Below are 12,297 nucleotides of genomic sequence, written 5' to 3' on the forward strand. Positions count from 1 at the left end.
CCCTTTAGTAAGCTAGCCTTACAGGGAGAGTAGCGCGTGACTGTAGCATACCAGGCATGTTAGCATCTGGGAAGTATGATTAATGTATTGATATTGTATTACCAGACACATGGTCAAACCTCTTGATGTCCATTGTATAGAAAGGGACAGTCTGAAGCACTAGCATAGGATGGGCAAATTCATGGGCTGGGCCTTGATAGCCCCTGACTCTGCTCGGAGTACATTCATTTGCAAAGCGCTGGTCCATTAGGGCGCTGACAGCCAGAGTCCTGGCTCAGACTACATTCATTTGCAAAGCTCAGGTTGGATTAATCTCCACCTCTTTGATCTCATCATTGTCAATTCAACCAATATTAAAACCTATGTCATGTTACATATTCGTGGATCATTTCCCAATACACATTCCTAAAACCTCCAATAAATACTGGGGAACTAGCTTGAAACTCGCTCTCTTACTCTCCCTCTCTTCCCTCCTCCTCTCTTACTCCTCTTCTCTTACAGCTCTTACTTCCTGTATCTTCAAAGTGCTTCCTACCAATGCTCAGACTCTCTTGTCTATAGGAGGCACCAAGGAGTTGTGATTCCCCCCTATTCTAGTGATGTTGTTGCCCCCAAAGCTTCCTATTAATGCTCAGACTCCCTTGTCTATAGGAAGTGTTAAGGAATTGGTACTCCCCACCTATTCTCTTATTCCTCATATTTCCTCGGAGTTCGTGTTACTCCCCATGTGTTTGAACCTGCTGTCTTTGAGTCTGTATTATTCTCCCATTTCCTTAGTCTTCCTTCTCCATCTCAGGTTATCACCCAAAGATAAATAATATAGGACTCCATGGGGGGGGCGTCACTATATCAACCTGTTAGGGGCAGTCCCCTTTAGTAAGCTAGTCTTAAAGAGTAGCCCGTGACAAAGAAAGAATTTATATGTCCTCCAAGGTATACAGTGATTCCCTGATGTTGCTTTCTCAAAACTTTCAATCCAGCTAACCAGCCAGTTCCCCTTAAGAGGATAAAATGATGGTGTGGCATCCCAAGCATATTCACATCTATGAAATATGACTGTATGATTACTGTGTCTCCAAGCATGAGGCTTTACCGATAAGGTTTGTGAAGGTAACCTTGACCTGATCACGCGACCTATTGCCCAACACAAGCCCATTAACATGTTCGGAGACTTGCCCGGGAAAGCGCGGTTATGTCCTACACGCCCAAAAGGTGTTCCCTCCACTGTACCACCCAATCATGATTGTCTAAGATATGTGATGTAATTGTTACGTGATTAGAGGCATCCCTCTGCCTCCTCATCAATAAAAGCAAGGCAACCCCTGGAATTCTCTCTTTTTAGGAAGGTTCTTTCCCTAGCTAGGATCTCCATTCCTCTCTCTCTCTCCTCTAAGTCCTTTCCTTCCCCGAGGCTGTGACCATCTCAGCCTGCATTCTCCACCTTAATCTCCTCAACCACCTCGTGTTCCATTAATCCTCATTTTCCGCCTTGAGGAAAATCATAGGGGTTGCCTGCCCTATCCAATCACTGATTTGTCGGTGTCTTTCATTTCCACCCTGGTTCTTGGTTCCTACCTCTCCTCGGGTCCCATTACAAAGGTGAGCCCCTTCCCTCGTGGGACCCTGCTGGTCAGGGAAGTTCATTAGGAGCGAACCCTCAGATGGGAAGGATATAACTGTCTCCATACATGAACAGATAGGTAATAACAATCTTTGTAAGTGCCTAGGTTCAATGACTACCCAAATGAAATTTACTTAAACATGAGCATAGAGGGCAGGTAGGTGGCTCAGTGGGTAGAGTGCCAAGCCTGGAGTCAGAAGGATAAGGGTTCAAATATCACCCCATACACTTCTCAGCTATGTGACCCTGGACAAGTCACCTAACCCTAATTGCCTAGAAGGTAAGGGTCTAAAGAAATTATATCCAGAGCACATTGTACATCAAATTATTTGTCTGTAGTAAAACACTTTATTTTGTTAACCATATTCTTCTAGTGGAAGAGATATCACACACAAAGACCACTGCTCTTCAGTACTCTTTAAACAATGCAGGTATATTTAAGGTAATTCTAGTGTAACATGCTGGTGTTTTAGAGCATCTTACAAATCCAAGTTTATTTCAAGGATCCAACCTTACACAGGGGTTAGGGGCAGCTTGATGGCTCAAAGGGCAGCTTGATGGCTCAGTAGACTGAGAGCCAGGTCCAAAGATGGGAGGTCCTGGGTTCAAATCTGACCTCAGGCACTTCCTAGCTTTATCTCCCTGGGCAAATCACTTAACCCCATGGCCTAGCCTTTGGGATGTATGGGATGTTCAGGGAGGGGTAGCACCCTTGGTACGGAGGGCTTGTCGTGCCCTCCTAGGGCAGCTCGCCAGCCTCTGACCCCCACCTGACACCCAGCTTTCACTTGTGGCTCCCAGTAGCTGCTAGCATGCGGCAGCGGCAGCGGCCACACCCCGGGCAAAGGCTTCGACAGGCCGGCTAAACCTTGTGAGGGTAGCCATCGGGTCGACCCCTGGTGAACCAAGGCTTTGCTCACCCAGCATGTGAAGATTGCTTCGGCGGAACACGCGGAAGAAACCAACAAGAAGGTTCAACGGCTGAGAGGGCGACGCAGCAAAGCACTGTGGAGTGCTCCAAAGGACAACACGGCCACCCAGTGCAGGAAGTCTCCAGGTGTAATGACTTTTCATGCCACTGGACCCAGGCTTCCAACGCCAAGAGAGTGGGACTGTCTCTGTGCATCGACTTTTCCACTTAAATCTCCTTCACGCACAAGTATCTTTGTGCACTCTCATCTATTCCAACCCTGCCTACCCTCTTCAAGACCTGCGGCGATGTGGGAGGGGCAACGCAACAGGTGGAGGTGACCACTGGCAGTTGTAGTCACGATCCTGCACGTAGGCAGCCCACGAACCAGTGGTCACTCGGCCCTGTGGGCAGCAGGGACGTTCGGCAGCATCCTGGGCAACTGAGCAGCCCTCTCTAGGACAGCACTGCTCACCCTAATCAAGGGAGGGGACTAGAAAAGGTGTCCCAAACATTGCCTGACCTACAAACACCCGGTCAGCACACAGCGGCTGGCGGGTCATCCTTTTAAGCGGTCGAAACCAAAGAAAACAAAACACAAAGAAACTCCTACTAGGAGCATGGAACATCAGAACATTACTTGATAGAGAGAATACTCCAAGACCTGAGAGAAGAACAGCTCTAATCGGTAAAGAACTGGCGCGATATAACATCAACATCACAGCATTATGCGAAACACGCTTACCAGAAGAGGGATCACTCAGCGAACCCACCACTGGATACACCTTCTTCTGGAAAGGTTGAGCCTCAAATGAAGACAGAATCCACGGTGTTGGCTTGGCCATCAAGACCAGTTTGCTTAAACAGCTGCCAGACTTGCCTGTGGGCATCAGCGAGAGGCTCATGAAGATCCGTTTGCCTCTCAGCAAAGACCGGTATGCCACAATCATCAGCTCATATGCCCCGACACTGACCAGCACAGAGGAGACCATCAAGCAGTTCTACTCTGACCTGAGTGCCGTCCTGCACTCAGTGTCCACCAATGATAAGCTGATACTACTGGGAGACTTCAACGCCCTGTAAAGATGAAAATTTAGGGGAGACTGAGGCAGGTAGAAATTAGTTTCTCTCTGCAAGGAGTATTATATTTTATAAGGTTTATTAAAGGTTGAGAATTTAAGAATATACAAGTAAGAAAAAACACATGCCTAAGCCAGAGGCCTAGACAAGACCTCACCTACATTATGGAAAGAGCCACATCTGCCCCAAAATGGAAGTCCAAAAGAGAGCAAAAGCTTTTTTCAATCAGGTTAAATACCTTCTCAATCTTGGCCCAGGTGAGATTACAAAGCATTCTGGGGAAGTGGAGCAAGGAATTGTGGGGATTGTAGTCCTGTATTCGAGTCTATTTTTTTACATTCCCCTGTTTGAGCGTTTGAAAAAAAATTAATTTTTTTTCCAAAGGATCATGAAAACATAATCAATTTAAAGATTACAATAATTTGAGGATAAGAGAAAAAAAAGAATAAAACCAATAATTGCTGAAACGCATTGACAAAAAGCCAGTTAGGGGGAAGTCCCCTTTGGCACAAAAGTATACATACAAATAAATGTTCAATCAACTACACCCAAAGTTCATTTTTGTGCAGCTTGTGGTCTGGAGGCTTCTTCATGGTGGCTTCTCCAACAGTTCAGTTCTGGATTCAGAGAGGTAGCATCTTCTTTACCTAAAATTCTTCTCAAAAATAATTTAAGGGGGCAGCTGGGTAGCTCAGTGGATTGAGAACCAGGCCTAGAGACAGGAGGTCCTAGGTTCAAATCTGGCCTCAGCCACTTCCTAGCTGTGTGACCTTGGGCAAGTCACTTGACCCCCATTGCCTAGCCCTTACCACTCTTCTGCCTTGGAGCCAATATACAGTATTGACTCCAAGACGGAAGGTAAGGGTTTAAAAAAAAAAGAATTTAAACTTTGCAATTTAAATAATGATATTTTTACATTCCCCCCGTTAAGAGGGTGATTGACAAATACAGAATCACATAGGGATGCATGGCTGAGGTATGAGGTATATGAATCAATTGGCAAGAGAAATTAAAAGGATATCAGAAAAATCAAAAAGAAAAGAAAAAAATTTCTGGATGAAAATATAGACTATCAAAGTCTTATGTGTAAAAATTCCAAGTAAAAGAAAAATAAATCTATAACAGGTCCTTGAATCAGGGCCCAATCAAAATGATCGAAGCAATGATGCATTTACCCAGTCAGTAGCCAGCACTACAGAAAGGTACCACACTATGAAAGACAGAAAAGAAAGGGACCAGATTATAGGAGCCAAGTAGGAGCCAAGTTTGGGGATACTAGTCTGTGAGTATCTTCAGAGTGAGTGTGGGCACAAGGAAGGCCTACATCTTAACATAAGTCAAGTGTCGCAACCCCAAGTCTCACACTAGGTTCAAAACCTTTGTAGTGGCCTAGAAGTGCATCAATCCATCCTGGATTGGCTTTTCTTTGGCTCTGTGCAATGGCTCTTGTGTGTATCTCTTGTCCTGGAATCAGACAGAATCATTAAGCAAAGTCCCATAATTTATTTAAATAATTAGTAGCATCGTTTTTATAGTCACAAGCTTTTTGGGTATGCATTAGCAAATGTATCTTACTGAAAAATCAAAAGGTTAAAGAAAATCTTAATGCTGGTGACATGTGCTTCAAATATAAAAAGGAGAGAAAAAATAAAAAAAAAACAAATAGTATATTGCACATGCAAGGAAAATATAATAAAAAGAGCTTTAAAAATTCACAAATATAGCTTATACTCATTGACATTTTCTGTAAGCTAAGAAAATATAGCATACAAGGCTTTCTTACCAAAAATGAGATCCATTTCCTCTTTGTATCTGGCCATGCTCACTGTGAGTAGAAGGCAAATGAATTGAACAAGGTAAAAACTTTTTCATTTTTAAAAATACAGTAGTAGAAATATGTAGATATCAATATCCCCAAAATTCTCAATAGCCCAATTAATTACAATAGCAAACAAACACACTTTCATATTTCACATAAGTTGCTGCATGGCAATTTTAAAACCTATGAATTGATGGATATTTGTCACAAGTTTTTACAAACATAGCAATCTTTCAACCTTGGTAATAAACATTTTTTAAAACAAAGTAAAATTCATCTTGGGTTAAGAATATAATCAAGAAATCTATATATCATTCTGGTAGAAGTAAAATAGTGAGCTGAAGAGTATAAATAAAGGTATGGTCCTTTTCCTCTCTTATAGTATGGCAACTTCCTGTAGCCTTGGCTGCAAATGGGTAAGGGAAATTTGCTGCATTCTGTCCTACAGACTTGTGGGATTAGAAATTACTTAACTGGACTCTAATACAGGGGCCTGTGGAAAAAGATAATTTTTTTTTATTTTTGCTTTCTCAAAATCTTGTATACATAGATTTTTTTGATATTTTGATACTGATTTTGAATTCTTTTTTAATATAAATATATGTATATATAAAGGGTCTATATTTTCCCCTTAATTTTTTCCCTTTTTCTTCTTTGTTTTTTTTTTATTTTGTTTTCATTTTGTTTTGTTTTCCTTTTGGATTAACTCACACACCCCCACAACTAAACCTTGCATCCTTAGCTGGACTCAGTGTTTTTTTTTTCAACACTTTCTTCAGGGGGGATTGTATTTCATAAAATCCAAAATTTAAATTTTGTTCGAGATAGATCTTCAGAAAAGAAGCTTGCCAACTAACTGAATCCAGAGAATGAACTGTTTGCAGAAAGATATCTAAACCTTTTCACTACAGGAAGATTCAGAATGAACCTTGGGGTGTGGTTGATTGAACATTTTTTGAATGTATACTCTTATGCCAAAGGGGACTGCCCCCTAATTGGTTTTTGTCAATGCGCCCAGCAAAATATTGGTTTGCTGTCTTTCTCTCTCCTCTATTTCCCCATATCTACAACTATTATAGTTTTCCTCTTAGTGGGTAAACATTTTGTATACACTTACAGTTAGAATTTTTTTGGGTGCAGTACGCTTATGTTTAGTGAACAATTGGGGAGACTAGTCCCCCAATCATCATCGGGGGGATTGTGAATTTTAAAATCTCCATCTTGGTCTAGCACCCAAAAATTGTGCACACCCACACTACACGGGCATGTGCTAGTCAATGACAAATCAGAAATAACTAACTGCCCACCTGGGCTGTCCTAAGCCAAGCTTGAGCCACCATTGGCACTTGTGAAGCACAGGAAGTGACGGAGAGAGCAGCCTCGGGAATTTGCTCACTTCCTGTGGACAGGGCGAGACAGCAGTTCGTGTTAGGAGCTTGAACTGGGAGGAGGCCCACAGACAGCTTCCCTTCAGATCGGTCACGTGAGTCAAGGACTGATTCCTTTCCACCTTGGCCCTTTGGGCCTAATCTCCCTCTGCCTTGGTCAGAGGTTGAGTAACCCCTTTCCCTTTTCTTCTCTCTCCTTCTCTCCCTCTCCTTTTCCCTACTCCCATTGTGATTAAACCTCCATAAACTCCATTCTGACTTGAGTGCTTCATTTTAGGAATTTCATAAGTAAATTCCTTGGCGGCCATTGTTCAATATTATAACAATCTTAAAAGGTGAAATTTTCACTACAACAGCCCGTGTTGGCCAGGACCATGAAAGATGGAAAGGAGTGCTCAGCAAACACGGCGTGGGCTAAATGTACAACGGCCTACTGCTACTCAGCAAATGCTCAGAGTTCGAACTCACCATCACGAACACTGCGTTCAGAATGGCAAACAAATACAAAACAACGTGAATGCATCCACGATCAAAACAGTGGCATCTCATTGACTACATCATTGTATGCCGGCAATTCATTCAGGATGTACAGATCAACAGAGCCATGAGAGGAGCTGAATGCTGGAAAGACCACCGATTGGTTAGAGTGACTCTTCAAATACGCATTGCGCCTCGCCATCCAAAATGCGCCCAGACAATTCACACATCTTGCAACGTGAGTTGTCTCAGAGATCCATTTTATCTGCAAACATTCCAGTCCTGTCTGGACGACAAACTGTCTGCCAAGGGACCACTCACTGGAAGCCCAACTGAGAAATGGAACCAGTTCAGAGACACGGTGACGGAAACATCAAAGGCAGTCCTAGGCCCCAAACAACGCAACCAGCAGGACTTGTTCAATGAGAACAACACTGCTATTGAAGACCTGTTGAACAAAAAGAACAAAGCCTTTATAGAGTGGCAAAATAACCCAAACTCTGATCCTAAAAAGGACAGATTCAAGTCTCTCCAAGCCACGGCGTAGTGTGAGATCAGGAAAATGCAAGACGGATGGTGGGGAAAACAAGGTAGAAGAAATCCAGGGCTTTGCTGACACGAAAAACTATAAACAATTTTTCAGTGCCCTCAAGACTGTCTATGGGCCATTAAAATCCACCACCACCCCCTTGCTATCCTCTGACAGTGACACTCTCATAAAAGACAAAAAAGGCATCAGCAACAGGTGGAAAGAACACTTCAGTCAGCTCTTCAACTTACTCTCCTCAGTCGACCAAAGGGCCCTTGATCAGATCCCCCAAAACCGCATCATCAAGCAACTTGACATCCCTCTTTCATTAGAAGAAGTCCAAAAAGCCATTAAACAAATGAGTGCAGGCAAGGTACCCAGTAAAGACGGGATCCCAACCGAGGTGTACAAGGCCCTAAAGGGAAAGGTTCTTCAGGCATTCCATATAGTGTTGACCAGCATATGGGAAGAGGAAGACATGCCCTCAGAACTCAGAGATGCCTCCATCGTAGCCCTATACAAGAACAAAGGCGCACAAGCAGCCTATGACAACTACAGAGGCATCTCACTACTTTCCACTGCTGGAAAGATCCTCGCCCGTGTTATATTCAAAAGACTTCTGTCATCTGTCTCAGAGCAGAACCTGCCTGAATCACAATGCGCCTTCCAACCAGATCGACATGGTCTTCACGGTGAGGCAAATGCAGGAAAAATGCCTTGAGCAGAACCTGAGTCTCTACATTGTCTTCATAGACCTAACTAAGGCGTTTTACACAGTGAACAGGTAAGCATTGTGGGTGATCCTCAGCAAGCTCGGTTGCCCAGCAAAATTCGTCAAACTGATCCAGTTCTTTCATGTCGACATGACAGGGGAAGTCCTGTCTGATGGAGAGACTTCCGATCGCTTCAACATCTCCAATTGCGTGAAACAAGGCTGCATCCTTGCTCAGGTGCTATTCAACCTATTTTTCACCCAAGTATTACGACATGATGTGATGGATCTAGACCTGGGCTTCTACATCAAATACCGACTGGATGGCTCACTATTTGACCTTTGCCGCCTGACCGCAAAAACAAAGACAACAGAGAGACTCATCCTGGAAACTCTCTTCGCAGATAACTGTGCTCTCGTGGCCCACCAAGAAAATCATCTTCAAACCATTGTGGACAAGTTCTCCACCGCAACAAAATTGTTTCGCCTGACTATCAGCCTCAACAAAACAGAGGTGCTGTACCAACCTGCACCAGGGAGGCCAACTACGTGCATTACAATCAATGGCATGCAGCTTTGTAATGTCAACACTTTCAAGTACCTGGACAGCACCATCGGCAACGACGGGTCCCTAGACCATGAGATCAATGCCAGGATCCAAAAGGCCAGCCAGGCACTCGGGCGGCTGCACTCTAAAGTCTTCCAGCACAGAGGTGTAAGCACTGCAACGAACCTCAAAGTGTATTATGCAGTTGTCCTCAGCTTGCTCCTGTAAGGTTGTGAGACATGGACACTATACCGGAAGCACATGAAACAGCTGGAGCAATTCCACGAACGCTCTCTCCGGTCAATCATGAGGATCTGATGGCAGGACAGAATCACCAATCAGGAAGTCCTCGACAGAGCCAACTCCACCAGCATCGAAGTCATGGTCCTCAAAACCCAGCTACGATGGTCTGGACACGTCATCTGCATGGACCCACAGCAAATACCAAGACAGGTATTCTATGGTGAACTGTCAGCTGGACTCAGGAAACAAGGCTGACCAAAGAAAAGATACAAGGATCAGCTAAAGTCAAACTTGAAGTGGGCTGGCATTACACCAAAGCAACTAGAACTTGCTGACTCTGACAGAAGCAGCTGGTGTACCCACATTAACCATGCTTCCACCACCTTTGAAGATGAACAACATCGATGTCTTGCCGCACGTGAACGCCGACACCAGGCCACAACCGCACCTCCCGTAACAACTGGCGTTCCATGCCACAAAAATGCACCTCAGCCTTTGGACTTCAAAGCCACATAAGGGTACATCAATGGATGATAATGCACAAAGACAATAGTCATTCTCGGCTTCTGAGATACTACTACTTGTACTTGTATATGGAAAAGTCTGTAATTTCAAATTGAAAACAGTAAAATCTCATATACTTGCACCTAACAGTGTCATTATGTTTTTTTCTCATATTGTAATTTCTGAGAACCCATTGTCTTAAGAAATGCTGGTAAGAAGATGGTAAAACTGTCACTGAAGTACTTAACTCCTTTTTATGTGGATACTGTGGAATTACAAATGAAAATTTTAGAAGTTATTGTGATCCCTTGTAAATTCTCATTTTGAACTCCACATTTTTTTTGAGAAATAAATTGGTATCTAATATTCTAAGTATTATATTTAATAAGATTTATTAATAACTAACATAAAAAAGCTAGCTTTCTCATTCTAATTAATTTAATTTAGATTAATTTACTATTTTAAATTAAATTAAAGTTAGTTTAATTTAGAATACTTTTCCATATCTACATGATTCAGAGTCTTCCCTTCCTCTCCTCCCTGCGGTAGCCAATCAGGAATTCCACTGGGTTTTTCATGTGTCATTGAACAAGACCTATTTCCATAGTAGTAATATTTGTACTAGGGTGATTATTTAGAGTCTACATCCCCAATTATATCCCCATCAGGTCACGTGATCAACCCTATGTTTTTATTCTGCATTTCTACTCCCACAGTTCTTTCTTGGGATGTGGATAGCTTCTTTCTCATAAGTCCCTCTGGATTGTCTTGAGTCATTGCATTGTTGCTAGTAGAGAAGTCCGTTATATTTGATTGTACCACAGTGTATCAGTCTCTGTTCCTTTTGCTCTGCATCAATTCCTGAAGGTCTTTCCAGTTCACATGGAATCCCTCCAGTTCATTATTCCTTTTTAGCACAATAGTATTCCATCACCAACATATACTACAATGTGTTCAGCCATTCCTCATCCAGGGGCACCCCGACATTTTCCAATTTTATGCCACCACAAAGAATGTTTTAGAATATTAAAACACTTGATTGATGGGGTGATACGATAACATGATTTTGCCAAATTTTACAATTTAATTCACAATCTCACAACATCCGAAGCTGCTTTTCTGCAATTTCTTTACATAGAATTTCCTTTGATCGTAAACATCATTTTGGGTTTGAAACATGAAACAAAACTTACTATCAAACTGTCAAATTCCCTTACACAGAATTGCTTCCACTGACTCCGCTTTGCACTTTCAATCACATCAAAACCGGTAGATCAAGTTATCTACATAGTAGAAAGCAGTTACTCAATGAAACCAAGAACAAGACTTGGCATCTCTGCAGGGCTTGTCCTCTCCCCACCAGGTATCTGAGCCTATTTCCAGCTCATCCTGCTGACAGGAGAAGTCACGTGGCTACTGAAAGTTGCAGGCAGGCGGAATCGGTGCTTTTTCTTCATTTCTTCTTCCTAACGACTCTCAGGACTTCAAAAGGAAAGGAAAGGTCTCCTTCCATCCACACTTCACTGCAAAATCCTCAGCTCCTAACAGCCTCGTCCCTGTTTCTTTTCCAAAGGTTGGAACAATCTTTGCCTCTATCCAGGGGCCTAATCAATCGCTTTGTGTCCATGGAAACGAGCCCTAAACCTTTCTCAATGGAGGCCTTTCAGATGAGCAGCTTCACCCTCCTCTTCCCATCCTCCCCCTTCAGGAGCCCAGTTTCCAGCTGTAATTTGACTCACGTTATTTCCCTGTAGCCTTTACCCCATAGAAGTTGCCCTTCTTCCCTTCCTGATCTGCCCCTTCCCTTCTCGTTCACATCTTTTTCTCCTCCAATTCTTTTTTGAAGCTTTACCTTCCGTCTTGGAATTAAGGTAAGGGCACTTGGGGGTAAGTGACTGACCCAGGGTCACACAGCAAGGAGCTGCCTGAGGCCAGCTTGAACCCCAAACCTCCTACCTCCATCCACCCCCACCCCACACACACACCTTATTTAAATTCCAAATAGCCAGGCCTGGAAGGGGGAAGTCCCGGGTCCTGGCTTCAAATGCGGCTCAGACACTTCCTAACTGTGGGACCCTGGGTGAGTCTTCTGCCTTGGAACTCACCTCGGTCAATCCTGAGACCGAGGGGAAGGCTTGGCCAGTTTCCGGGCCACCCCCTCCCCCGCCATCTCCAGGGATGCGGCGGTTTCTCCCTTCGGAATATCAGCGCCTTAGTGCACGCCGATCCTCAGCCCAGAAGGAGCTGAACCGGCGGAGGGACGTCCCCAAACGATCTCGTTTCTCCCTTTACGGAGCTCAGTTTCTCCTCTCGTAAGCCCGGGCTGCGGTCGAAAGGTGCCACAGAGCGTCCCAGTAGCAGTCCGGACCCCAGAGACATCCCGGAAGGAATCGCCCACGTTATTCCTCCACGGGATGGCGCCTAGGAGTTCTCACAGGTTCAGCCCCTCCCCCTCCAGGGCGCTAAA

At 43.9% G+C, this 12,297-nt stretch overlaps 1 long non-coding RNA gene across 1 annotated transcript; it reads right to left on the reverse strand.

Moving 5' to 3' along the window:
• Positions 1–3,673: 3,673 nt before the first annotated feature.
• LOC130453978 (uncharacterized) lies at positions 3,674–12,072 on the reverse strand. Its single transcript, XR_008911667.1, has 2 exons — positions 11,936–12,072; positions 3,674–9,577 (listed from the first exon to the last, which is right to left on the reverse strand). It is a non-coding gene; the product is annotated as an uncharacterized LOC130453978 (long non-coding RNA).
• Positions 12,073–12,297: the final 225 nt, after the last annotated feature.

Source organism: Monodelphis domestica, chromosome 4, assembly GCF_027887165.1.
Source record: "Monodelphis domestica isolate mMonDom1 chromosome 4, mMonDom1.pri, whole genome shotgun sequence".
NCBI lineage: Eukaryota > Metazoa > Chordata > Mammalia > Didelphimorphia > Didelphidae > Monodelphis > Monodelphis domestica.